Consider the following 14,261-nt stretch of genomic DNA (forward strand, 5'->3'; position numbering starts at 1 on the left):
AAAAAGCAAGCTCTGCTGAGGCTGTTTCACTGGTGAGTCAGTTTGGCAATCGTTTCCAGTAACCATCCGCTAAATACAAAGCCAGAGAGTACAATGCAAGAACCTATGAAAAACACAACAGCACAGTGATGTGGACTGGGCCTTGCACACAAGTTTTGCACTGAAATTACTGCTAATAGTAGGACTAGTGTGGTTTGGAGAAGTTATAGACTCTTCCTATCCAGAAGACAAATTTCTGTATGGCATTTGACCAAGGACTAGCACTTTTAACAGGTTTGAACTATTGAGTAAGCATAAAGCACAACTTTATTAATCAGTTTCAAGGTGCATTTAGTAAAACAGTTTAATGGTAATATCCCCGTATATTAACCAGTAGATGTCAAACACGATAGGGACATAAATACTCTTCCTGTAAACTCAGTTCAGATACTGTCTTCAAAGTGCCATGCACCAAGTGTTTTACTGATGTTCACTGTTCACTCAGATAGCCATGCGGTCCTCTTCACTGCTCAGTGTCTAGAACAACCAATTTACCACCTGGCTTTCATTGTTCACTACCTGGCATTTTGGCAAGGATTGGCAGAGTTCATGACAAGAAACAGGCTTAATTTGCAGCAAAATACACTTAAAGTTACTGTCATCAGTATCTTGTGAGCATATCCCTCAGGACATGCCAGATGGAAATTATGTGATGCCCTTTGCCCATCTGAACACAGCACAATGGTTGTGACACCCTGGAAGCTTCAGAAAATGGAAAAACAAAATGGAGGCCTAACTGTTTTTAATACAAAAAGAAGCCATGTAATCAGAAGGATATTTCTAATATCGTATTTTTTCAGTGTGGAGCCTAAAGGAAATTAAGGTGTGCCTACATTTGCATTTTAGCACAGATTAGAAGTACACTTCCTCTGCAAATCTCCTGATCAGCCCTTCTGACCACAGTTTGGGTAGCTCTGCAGGACAGTTGTGGAGCACAGACACCAAATCCCCTCTAGATGAAGTGAAAGCAGACGGCATGCTCCAGGAGCGCAGCCAGCGCTCGCAGCACTGAGCCCGTGGCACCAGACTGGAGCCCGTCCTGACTGGTCCCATCCTGGTGTGGATGTGGGGTCCTCGCCATTACCCAACTCACTACAGAGGTCCACTTTCACTGCACTGCTATCCTTGCTAACGTCGATATGGTCCAGAGACAGTTACACCACTTAACTTTGGGCACACAGCTAAGAACTCCAGATCTCCTATGGCAATTGTTATTTAGGAAGCAAAAAGAGAGAGACGGGCACTTTTCCAGAACTCAAATGAGTTGAAGATGACTCCACCACCTACCCCCAGGTGCTTAAGAGAGGCAGGAGGCTGGAAGGATACATCTGACAGAGACCACCTGCAGTATTCTGAGGTTTACTTCCAAAATAGGGCTTTCCAATTTTCTTATATTCCTTCAAATTAATTTGCTACATGGACTTAAGAAAAGGCTTTTGTTACCAGCTCTGAAGAAGGCAGGAATGATGTGCGCCCTCTGTCCAAAGTCTTTTATTAATATTTCAGTAATGTTTCCCAGTAATTCACGTTATTACCTTAAGAATTCCAGATTTGAACGTGAAACTGTAAGTGAATACTGAATATGGCTCCAACCCATCTGTCAAAACTGCTGCATCCTCCAGCAACTGCTTTGTGCTCCTTTTTTAAAATTCTCTTCAAGCTCAGGAAGAAAAAAGGAAAACATGGTTGCCCTTCAACAACTACCAACTTATGTTTCCATAAGGGTGTAAGAACACTGATCCTGCATCCCAAGTAGACTCTCGTATTCGGGCTGCCAACAGCAGTGACTGAGCCTCTCTAGGGTGACTCATATTTTACATTACCTGCAGCACTTAAGGTTACAATGGTACATGAGCAATTAAGACTTTAAAGCAGGCACAAAAATCAGAATTATGCTAACTAAGCTAAAATTGCAGCAGGCTCTCATGGTTTGAGGTAAACATGATCCAATTACTCCGGGTTCAAGACTTTCTGCTTTTCCCCATGCTACAGGACAGCCTCAGAACTATGTTTGCTCCCATCTTTCCTCTGAAGCATGTGCTACCAACTACTTCTGTCTCCTCCGAAAAGACAAATTAAAGGTGTGAGGCTGAGGCAAATCCGAATAAATTTAGGAGACGAATTGTCACAACTGCTAAATATGGGCCTAATTCTTCTCCATTAAGTCAACAACAGCAAAAGTAGGCCAAGAGTACTTCTGCAAATCACCTCACCGTTTTATAGAAGTAAGAAAACATGAGCATCAAATATTATGTATAACTATTGTGTCCTAAACCCATAAGCAGTACTTATCTTTACTTATCATCTGTTACCAGGAGCCTTATCATTCTAAATCAATCAAAACAAATAATAGATATATGACAATATGTACAACAGGAAGACTTGCTAAAAAAAAAAAGTACTATCCTAACTTGTCCTCATTGTCCTCAAACCTTTACAACTGTACTGGTTCAAAACAGCTCCTCAGTATCACAATTCATCTCTAGCAATTCTCAAAGCAATAAGCATACTTATTTATTAAGAAAAAGAAAAAGAAAAAGAAAAAGAAGAAAAAGAAAAAGAAAAAGAAAAAGAAAAAGAAAAAGAAAAAGAAAAAGAAAAAGAAAAAGAAAAGGAAAAAGAAAAAGAAAAAGAAAAAGAAAAAGAAAAAGAAGAAGAAAAAGAAGAAGAAAAAGAAAGAAAAGAAAGAATTATTTCTAAACTACAGATATGCCATGCACAACTACTGCAGATGTCTTTTTGAAGAGGGTATTTGCTGTTCTTGAATTACTGTTAAGATTCATACTATTGAAAGAGACGGCACATAAATACATTAACACTGCTGCCTATTCCTTTTACAGAAAATAAAATAAAAAAATATTGCAGAAACAAATATAAAACAGTTAAAAACAAGTTATTAAAAGTTATTATTTTTTTTTGCCTTTGAAGGCAAAAATTCAAACAACTTAAGGAAACTAACAGTAACAGGAAGTTTTTCAGACCTGCCTTCAGTTAGGTGCTGTCTCTAGACACCATCCAAATCACAGCCTCTGCTGAGCAGATGCTTCCATTGGCCATGGACACGTACTACTTACTCTCTGAAGCACTCTGCGATGCAAAGAAACAGTTACTTCCATCTAGTCCACTTTCTTAAGGAGGCTGCTGTAGTAATTAAATCATGCTATTGCAACGACCCAAGAGAGAAAAATTTAGTTCAAACAAAACTGTCCTACTTGTGTAATCAAGAGAGACAGAGGGTGGGGGAAAGGGAAAAAAACTAGGCAAACCACAAACATACTGCATTTAACACCAGATTACTTTTCATGTATAATATTCATCACTTAATGAAAGAAAATCCTGCATATTGTAAGCATACAGAAAACAAAACAAAACAACAAAAACCACACAACTAACCACCCAGAGACAATCCACTACAATACATCCCAAATAAGACACAAAAGAAGAACACGGTTCATTGTCAAGTCTAGTCAGATGTTCCTGGAGCAAAGCAAGTATCTACTGTTTCACTAACCCTTGGGACAAATAATTCAGTCCCTTGTACTAGAAAGATCTTATATAAATTTAGAAGTAGGTCAATATGCATCCTAAAATGTAAGTATATATAAAAATACCACCTTTTCCTCACATCTACCGTAAAAATTGACTTTAATGTGACGTGATTAATTTTAAATGCATAATCTTGACACTGTTGCCCCCCTCCCCCAGGAGATGAGACAGATTACATTTTATGAAATTTGCTGCATGCATATCATAGACAGATAAGTTAATAATCTTTGTGACTAGTGATACAAAAATAAATCCATTAGCAATGGCAGTTATGTTAATTGTTTAGCTGTCATACCACCTTTTCAATCCAACTTTTAATCACGGGTGAGAATGAGAACACAGCTAAATAGGACTGACCTAGCTCACGTCAGGTCCTAAATAATCCATTCCTCTTCTCCCCCAGCCCCTTTTGGAAAGAGCCTTGCCGAGGGACAGGCTAGCAGCTCCGTGCTCCTTAGCACAAGCTACCAGAAGGAGTAGGGTCCCAGATGCCCCCCTGCCAGCTCTGAGTACAACTCACACATGTGATGGAGAAGCCCCAAACCCAGGGACCACAGGACCTGCTTTGTGATGCTGGAACAGAGGGGTTCACAGTCTCCCTGTCCAGAAAGTAGGAGCTACTGAGCTGTGATCAAATCCAATGCTGGGAGTACAAACACTGCGTACAGCAGTGCTCATGGGTGCAGTGAGGGACGTCAAACTCAAGCAATAAAGAAGCAGTGGGACTGTTTGCAATGGACATGCTATTCATCCAGAGAACACTTTACAAGCCAAAAGACAAAGGATGATCAAGCAATAGAAGAGAGAAGAAAGTTTTTCATTTTCAGTCAGGAAAAGAACAGGCACACAGTATCATTTCACAGTCTGTACTGAAAACCTTGAGAGAATCATCTGCTAATGACAATGTCCCAGGGTTGGTATGAGTGGAAACACCATCATCAGAGCTTTGGCCCACGCATGGTTGCCTTTCATTTTTCTGTTATCTATTGCTATTTAAAGCTTTGCTTTGTTCACCGAAACAAAGATATGCCAAGGCCTAATCCTTTTTCGTTTTTTTTTTTTAATACTCGTTAGTGCTAAAACATTACTGAAATGCACACTATTTGTTTTCCTAGATTCAATTTTGATAGGCACAATGTTCTGGAAGTCAATGCCTTCTGGTGGAAATAGCTGTCAGTCTGCCAGCATGTAGCAATTCAAGATCTTAAGACAGCACTGTCTGTACATCAAGAAAAAGACATCACTTTCCTTTAAAATCACTGAAGGCATTCATATAACTTTGTACCAGACTGGCCCTTTGTCACCTGATAAGCTGCATAATGTTGTGAGATGCATAAATCTACCAAGGCTGACGTCAAGCAACACATTTTATTAGACCAGCTCACTTGGTTTAACTACAGAGAAACAAACCCCAAACCAATCACCTGTTTCACGCAGAACAGTAAAATGAACTATTGGAGGAAAGAGTTTCTGCAGCCCAGGTACAATTCTTACCAAAGCCTGAAGAAAAATGTCACGGGGTATGTATGAACAGCAAACACAACCCAGAGATCCTTTAATCTTATGCGGAAAGTTAGATGTGTTCCTGAAAGAGTGGCAGGATCCAACACGCCTGCTCTGTTCTCTTTGATGTGATGTTTTAATTTTCACACTTCATCATATACTTTCTAAAAAAAAACTTTTTTTTTTTTCCCCTTGCAGATACCTATTTTTTTCCACGATAGAGATGAACTGTCATGTATGTGTAGCATATATCGCAATTTCTAAATAAAGCTGCAGGGGAAACAACACTTCCTCTTGAGAAAGTTTAGTGTTATCCTTTATAAAGCAGGACTATTAGCTCAAAATTTAAATCTCATTAACTTTAATGAGCATGGTAACAAGATTCAGTTTTTCCCCAGATGCATAGAAATTTGTTTACATGCTTTACAAAGTGCAGTGACTGTGGATTATGGAAACATCATATTTCTTGACCAATTTGTTGTATCTCTGTAGGCTTCTGGTCTCTAAATCCATTCCAATACACCTCTTTCAGTGTACTTTATAACACTAGCATTTACAAATTGATGCAGACAGAGCCACAGCTTCCTTTAAAGCTTATGTATAGATTAGGTCTTCACAGATTGTTTTTTTCATTAAGATAATTTGAAACTTGAAAAGAGATGTGCAGTATTTTGACCAAAGAACAAGTAGTTTTAAGTGCATCAGCATTAACTTTCTCTTACATCTTTTTAGGCTGAGGGCCACTAACTTCCCTATATTGTGCTTCTGAACTGGCAATATGTAAACAAACCTAGACACTTTAGAGAAGTGTTGCAAGAAACACCACTTATAAGGTGTGCTGAGGATAATTAGTGCTATGAGTGCTAAGTGGTTTTGTTATTGATACCAACAGGTAAGAAAAAAAGGCAAATACGATAAAAAACGGTACATAGAAATGTTTAATTCTTATTTAAAAGAAACATGTTAAGGCTTGCGCTGGAGCTCCTCGAGGACAGACAGAACAATGCCTGCAACTGTCCTTGTGGTGGGAAAGACATCATGTACCTGTATACAGGTAACATGAACAATGAGAAGCAGCTGCTGATGGAGTGGATCATCCTCTTGGAAGACATACATATCACAGTTGGTCTTAAATCCATTGATATGTATGACTATAACAAACACCTGGACAACGTGAACTAGGAAAGAGACTCCACAGATCAGGTTTTCTGCAACATTATCCTTCTGGCATAAGATAAACATGAACTGAGAGATACTTAGAAGCAGAGACACAAGATGTAAGAACATTGATTATAAATCTGAACGATTAGATGTGGTGTTTTGCCAAAATGAAGAAAACCTGGGGAAAGAATCAATTGCAATAGCTGGGTCAGCAAGAGATGACTCAGGCTAGAGATAAGAACCTTAGACTATGTTATCAGTGTATGTCCTCACCAAGAAAGTAGTAATTTAAGGGGATCTCCCCAACTTAAATGATCTAAGTTCCCACAACCACCGCTACCTCCTCAAGTTCTCAGTTGCTGAAGGGCTGGAATCCAGCTAGGGTTACCTTAAAGGCTCTATTCAGACAGAGCTGGCAGAAGAACTTCTGACCCTGGGGAAAAAAAAAATAATAAAGGTGAACCCAAAGCTGCAGATGAAGCAGCCATGCTAGGGAAGAACAGAAGGCCTATTTCAGAGTAAGTGCTTTCACATCAGTTCTTGTTGTACCACTGCAGAGCTACAACAGAACAAAACATAAAAGCAAATTAGGAGATTGGCCAAAAAGGAAAGCTTCAATTACGACTTGGTGAATAATTTAATGTTATTACAGACAACCCAGAAGAAGGAAGATGTATAGAGTTTTAATGTACTGAGCTTGTTTATACCATTCAACTGCAGTATGGCATCCCAGTATAAAATATGGCATCCCTCCGGCAATAATGTTAATAGTTAATATAAAACTGCTGAGGACTTCCATGGCTCTCAGCAGCAGCTTGGTGCCTCCAGGGTGGAGCTGGAGCTCGAAGTCATCAAATTCATACACACTTTGAAAACAGCCAAAGCAGCTTAAGATGCTCTTGCTCCCAAACAATTTGTTACTGCCCTTTCACTGGAGATAAGTATTCCCCCTCATCCAAAAATTCATAAATACATAAAATCATAGGAGACTTCCTTAATCCACTTCACTGTAGAGTCAGTTGGCACAGCGAATAATTCATGTACTTTACTCTGTTCACCAAAATGCAGGCATGGCACTCTCCAACTTAGGGGCAGCAATGAAAAAGTGGAAGCAGTGTTACTTTCAACTGGTCCAAATAGAGCTGCGAGAGATACTATGTCCCTAATCTTACATTTAGATTCAAGTTAGTGCAACCTACTGCCTATCTATTTGAATTTAATTAAAAAATGAATGAAATTCCACAAGATTTAAAAAAAAAGCTTCAATCCTATTCTCAAGCATTTTTAGAGGTTTAAAAGATTGGAGTTTTTAATTATGATGCCTCCGCAACACGAAAGAAATGAATAACTTACAAAGAATTTGATTTAAGCTTAGTGAAAGGGTGCTACAGCTTAACAATCCATATTTATTACTTCTAATGAGTACACTCATTTTTCACTTCAGTTCCAGTCACTAAACAGGGTACAGAGACAGCAGACAACGTGCAGAGTTTCATAATGTGTGTGCAGTCTAGCATCTTGGTTGCTTCATAGCATTTTTGAGGTTGGTTGTACTTGAACTACAGCTGAACAGCCTAGGTTTAATTATAGGCTATAAAAGCAGCAATAAACAGACGTGTTTACAACTGATGCAGATTCCCGTTAAACTTCTTCGTAGTGGAAGAGTGCCACCACTGTTGTTCTTCACCTCCTCTCTCTCTGCTCTCTTCTCCCGGCCTCTCATCCTTTTTGTGTTTGTTTCTAAAATGCTGGCAGTTGGTACTGGTTTTTCTAAAACCACCACTGCTTACAACACAAAAACAAATTAAACCTGCGGTTAATTATGAGTAGTGCAGCGTAAGGTGCATCCTGGCATACTTAAGACATTTTCCACATTTTTTCATATAATGCACTTAATGAATTTCTGAAAATGTGAATAAAGAAGCAATTTCTTCTTAATAGAAGAAGCTAAAAGTCTTTTTTTCTTTTAAATAATAAAATTATTTTTGAAGTATTTTTTTTTAAATAAAATGAAGCATCAGGAAACATAATATTGAAAGCTGATTTCTTAACAGATGGTAGTCATGCCCACTTCATCCAGGCTGACCTACATATTTTATCCTTAACACTCATCTTTTATTAACTACGTTTTCTACAATTTTGTCAGCAAATAACACTTTCAGGATAAAAAGCCTAAGCAACTCATCCAAATAAGTCTTCTTTATATGAAAAAATAGAGAATGCATAAAGGAGGAAAACACTTTCACAAAACCTATGCCAGAAAATTGTACTTCTGAAATAAAGTTGTATTTTCTAAAGCTCTTGTGATTGAAATGATATGCAAAGTTTTCATCAAATCTTGACCACAATACTTGGACTTTGCAGGGCTTAAAGCATCTTCATAACTCATACTTTCTTCTAGAAAACAAAAAAACAAAAAAATCTATGCCATAAAGACAGTCAACACTTAGAACTGAATTTCATTATTTTATTCCATGTATTTCATTGTGAAAAGGTGAAAAAATAAATGTTTGTCAAAAACGAAGAGCTGGAGGAGGAATGTGAAAAAAAATAGCATGAATGGTAACCTAAAGTCAAGAGAATTTAACACTTCCATATTAAATGCATATGTGCATTTTTGGAAGAATACCATAAATTTGCTCCCCAAAACTGTACTCGCAGGTTTTTTTTGTTTGTTTTTTTTTTTTACATCAGAAACTGTCAAGAAATGTTCAAATCCTTTACTTTTGTTACTTCAAAATGACAACAATTTACATGGAACATAAAGATGAATCTTGGAATGACTGACAACAGTTGAAAGGATTACTCTTGGAGAAGTTACACAATCAGCATTTGCAGTTTTCCTGTCTTCTGTTCTGTATTGCAAATTAAGGAAATAAGTCAACTACCTGTTCTAGCTGCAAACAAACAAGGTGGCAGCGGGAGCCAGCAGTCCTACTGTTCTTATTCCAGAATGCCATTCTCAGACATGCTAAGTCGCCTGACTGCTCATCAGTGTCTGGAGAAAAGAGCAAGGTATTTTAAACATGTCACTTTGTGTGCAATACGGAGACTGCTCCAAAAACATCCTTTTGGAAAGGCTTGAAGGCTTTCCAGGAGTAGAAGAAGGAAGCATTTTTGGAAATTCTTTACAGTTGAAGTTTATGAGCAGCATTTTGTGGTTAGCAAAATAAAGATGTTGAGAAGAGCACCACACGTATCTGATTGCCTAACAAAGCTCTGAAACCCTGCATGTATGGACAGAGAATCAAAAGGACATATCCTACTCTGACTGAAGGACCAGTCCTCTGATGTCCCTCACTGGAATGATCTTTCAGAGTAGAAAACTTGCACTAATCTGGAGAATCACAAAAGAGTTGTTGAAACTATTCCTTCTTTGTTACCAGAACGAGATGACAAAGACTGTTCTCTGTTGTAATTTTAAAATAGGAATTAGGCAGATGAACAGTGAAGGTGATCACTGCTTCAAGTTAGTAACCAAACTATAAAATAAAACAGTGACAAAGCAAGCAGGATCTCCTGTAATGCTCCAGTATCATTTGCACCCCCTGGAGAGAAGATTTTCAGAATAGATCACTTGTGAAGCTGAATGGATATCATACTTTCAAAAGGTGAAAAAAGTCAACACAGAGTACAGCACAACACAATATTTCTTGAGCATCTGGTGTTGTATTTCTCTCTTCATTTTGGTAACTTGAATTAAAATACTGTCAGAATAGCATGACAGTTTACTTAGAAAGCTCACAGACCAAAATTCAAATAATTTACATTTCCATAAAGTACACAAAAAGTTACTCAATTACTCAGGTGAAAAAGATTCTGATCTCTCTTCCTTATGTTTCTCTCTGTTCAGCACCATCAGGTTCTGGAAGAAAGATTTTGAAAGTGGGACAAATGGTAGACTTACGCCAGGCTCTGAACAGCCTCCAGAAAAAGCTGACTCCATCTTCATGCTTCCCAAAGCCTCCACTGTGAAGTACAGTTCATTTAGACTGACCCAAATCAACATTAAACGTTCACACTTTGCGTTTTGCTTTCACCACAGATGATAGGACTTTGTATGGCTGGGAATACTATCACCAGCCTACACAAAAATTTAGTATCATTCTCAAATACTGGATGTAGATTTGCCTTTCCTGCCTGTGGTGTCCAGCAACTCATTTTAAAAAGCCTGTCATCTGCTCTTGCAGGTTGTTCATACAATTTCCCTATACAGTGCTTTGGAATAATTAGAGCTTCCAGTAAACGTTGGAACGAATTGGGTTTGCTCCCTTGTGCAGAGAGATCTGGAAATAATTTTGCCTGGGGATTCCACAAACTGCTTGAAGCAGAGTTCACATCTCCTGTTACTAGCTCATACATTCACAGCTCCATCTCTCACCATCTTCCTCCTTGCCCAACTCCCTCCCTGCACATGGAATACTTTTCTAGAGCTAGGCCAGGACACAGGAAAAGTGTGAGTTGGTTAAAAGTTAAAAACAGCAGCTTAACTACCTTACACAGCACATTTAAGAAGCTTAAACTCACCAACAAGTGCAGGAGTTGTCAAGTTGGATGTTATGCATTAAGCATGGGAAACTAAATACATGTGACAAATGCATTTCTTTCCATGTGAATGTAATGATTCTCAGCTAATGTATCTAAATTAAGTCACGCATCAGTTATGTCTGAACAGAGCAAAATGACAATTAACATTATGTACGTAATCAACCATTGACTTTTTTTTTTAATTAAATATTCGGAACCAATTCCAGGGATGCTGCAGGCTTGATTTTTCTTCAGCTGAGCAAGCAGAGATCTATTACTTGAGCAACACCTGCTCAGTCTTCACATCCACATGTACAGAAACAAGATAGTTCGCAGGTGGCAGTTTAAATAAACCACCTGAAAGCGAACAGCTCAAATTAGGTTGCCAGTTTATCCAACACCACTAAACAGCCTTCCATTTGACCTTCCTGTAGCATACAGGATCAGGTTCAGCATACAGGAACAGTGTTCACCACTGTTAATGGGGAAAAACAAAAATTAAAAAAAGTCAGCAATGATAGTTTTTACAATCATTTACAGAACTCTGAAATACAAGCAAGTGCAGAAACATCACAACTTCTTTAGTGACAGCAATAAAATATTCTTTGTAAAGGAAGGTAAATCTTCCTCACCCTGCACTTGATGATATGTTGCTCTGTTTTGCACCTGCTAAATTAGCAAAAATCTTGCTATGGACACTGTCAGATCCCAATTAAAGCTACTCCAACTAAAAAGAGGAACGTAGGCCTGCTGTTCTCAGACTCCAGCTTCATGACAGGAACGTTACTGGCTAATACTCACGTTGTGACAGTTGCAGCCTGATGCTGCAAGGCTGAAGGACAATTAAAGGTCACTGTCTATTAGATTACACTGGCCACATAACAGAGCATATCTGGATGTTGAGGCTGAAGCCAGGCCACTTGTAGTCACCGCAGAGCCTGACCAGAGCTGGTTATTTCCCTCAACATGCATATCGCTCATGCTTGCACAGCTGGCTGTGGTGCTCAGATCTGTCACTGCGCTCCTGTGCCTGAGAGACGTCGGTGGGCCACATCCTTCCTCTCTGTTGAGTGCACCTTTCACAGCTTTATTCTACTTGTAAGGACTTTTCCAGAAACACTATCTTCCATGCCAAAACCCACATTTCTTTTTGGTCATAAAGCTGCTTTATTACCAATACCTATGCAAAGTATATCCGTATTTATATACATGCTTTCTAAACGTACGTGTACAGTAACACAATCATCTAGTTAAAGTGCCATTGATACGTTTTTAATTAAGTTTTCTTCACGAGCAGATTTATTTTTTCTATGACGCCTTTGTATTTTAAACATACTCATCTCTAGCTTGTTGATGCCCACTTCTGGGCTGTAAGTTAAATAAGAATTGATGCCTAGTTATGGAACTGTAAAACGATAATAATAATAAAAAGATCTCCTCACAAATAAAGAGTTAAACAGCTCAAGTGGAAGAGAAGCTTCACTCCCACTCAGCCTGGTATCCTGAAGACAGACAATGTTCACATTCCTTATCCAGGGACCCACTGCTAAACAGGCCTCTGGCTTGTGGCCAGCAGCTCACAGAGATCTCACTTCAAAATCTCCACAAGCATTCCTCACATTTTTTTCCTTCTAATCGTGAATTAGCCAAGTGTAAAGGTGCTAGGAAGATAAAGCCTGAAATAATCAAAACTGTCTAAACAGATGCACACTAAGGAACTTTTGCTCATAGTCATACTATGTATAAATTACATATTTACATTCTCCTGCATTAGGACTTCAGTGAAAAGTCTGATAGTCTACCACTAGACTATGAGAAGAAACTGGTAGACATTTACATTGAATTGCCTTTCAGTCTTAATGGGGATTTTGACTTTAAGTTTGCTTTTTTAAAAAAATAGAAAAAAGGCAGGACATGACTGACACTTTTAAGTGAAATACACTTAAAAACAAGGTGTTAGCCTGGTTATGTTTTACAGAAGTCTAAAATCTGTTCATAACTTGAAAACCTCTAATTCTGCTTTGAAATATATATTATATAAATACAATATATGATTTTAAGTGCAGAAATACAAATTGGTAAGACATTCTCATCACTCCTTCCTTTCTTTCCTTGTATCTCCCTCAAGCCTCCATCCACCGTCCTCTACATGTTTCAGCTGGGATGCCCTCCACATTGCTCACCACCACACAGAGAGGACTACCATCGATGGTAGTGCTGCCTTCCTACCAGCACCGCCATTTCTCCTACACTAAGTCTCATTTCAGTGAGGTTGCTCTGGTGCACTGACAATTTGAGAGACACTCAGGATTTAGGAATGCTATGTGGATTTTATTTTGACAAATGCTTCTGTCATACTGTTCAAAATTCTTCTGTCTGAAATACAACTCCAGAGAGAAATCAAAACTTAAAAGAACATAGTCAAAAGCAGTGAGAGTTTGCAGGTGTTTCTGTGGGCAGGAAGAGAATGGCCTAAAGTTTAAAAAAAAAAAGAAGAGATGTTTCTCAGTTTCTCATAACAAAAGCCTCGAAACAGACATCTAATCTTTATCAAGTGTAATATAACTGTATATAGCTACATCATTGTGTTGGGTGTTAGTTTTTTTTGGGGGGTGGGGAACGCTTTCAGTTCCATGCCCAGCTTTGTTACTGAAGTTATTATCATTCATTAATTGCTTTCTTTTCTTGGTGTTGGGGGATTTTCTTTTTTGCATTTTCACTTTTTTATTTAAAATAAGCAAGCATTATTTTTCAAGCTACTACATTAGTACATGGGAATTGTTGCCAGAAGGACTGATAAACACCACCCTTGAAAACCAATTTATTTATGCCACATGTACACAAAGTAAATCCCTATAGAATACATTTATTTATCTTCATGTGTGCCACCAACCAAGTTATGCACTTGTAAGACCAGTAAGTGCAGTTTTTATAAACCTGGAAAAAGAAATAAAACATTTTTTTTTGTTTTATTTTTTTTTGTTTTGTTTTTTTACACCAGATCATAAATCATACTTTCTCAGATGAAGATTATGGAAAGGGTCTGACCAAAAGGCAGATGTTTTATAACTCTTCAGGATAAGGACTGATGCACTTTCTTCCACAGCATCCACTACTAGCCAATGCCAGAGACGAGCATAGGAAAACCCCAGAGCCCACACTGTGCAGCAGTTCCTGCACTCTGGTCACCAGCACTGCTTTCATCAAGGAGTTTGCAAATATCAGGTAGACAGACATCTCACAAGAATACAAGTGTTGGTTGCAGGGGAGATGCTGAAGCATGCCCTCAACAGCTGTTACTTAGCTATCACCAGCTTTTATTAGTGTTTTTGATTTAAATTGAGGGCTCTATGGCACTGGAAAAAAAAAAAGTGTATGAAATTTGTAAAGATAAAGTACAAACTGCAGTTTGGCCAAGCGGAAAAAGCATTTGCCTATGGTGAAGCATGACTCATGGCCTTTAAGAAGAATAATTTCACATTTAG

The 14,261-nt window shown here is 38.3% G+C and overlaps 1 protein-coding gene across 7 annotated transcripts in view; it reads right to left on the minus strand.

Annotated features, from left to right (window-relative positions):
* OSBPL3 (oxysterol binding protein like 3) overlaps positions 1–14,261 on the minus strand; it is a 91,274-nt gene that overhangs the window by 49,908 nt on the left and 27,105 nt on the right. The window lies entirely within an intron of this gene.

The sequence above is a fragment of the Cygnus atratus genome, chromosome 2, assembly GCF_013377495.2.
Source record: "Cygnus atratus isolate AKBS03 ecotype Queensland, Australia chromosome 2, CAtr_DNAZoo_HiC_assembly, whole genome shotgun sequence".
NCBI lineage: Eukaryota > Metazoa > Chordata > Aves > Anseriformes > Anatidae > Cygnus > Cygnus atratus.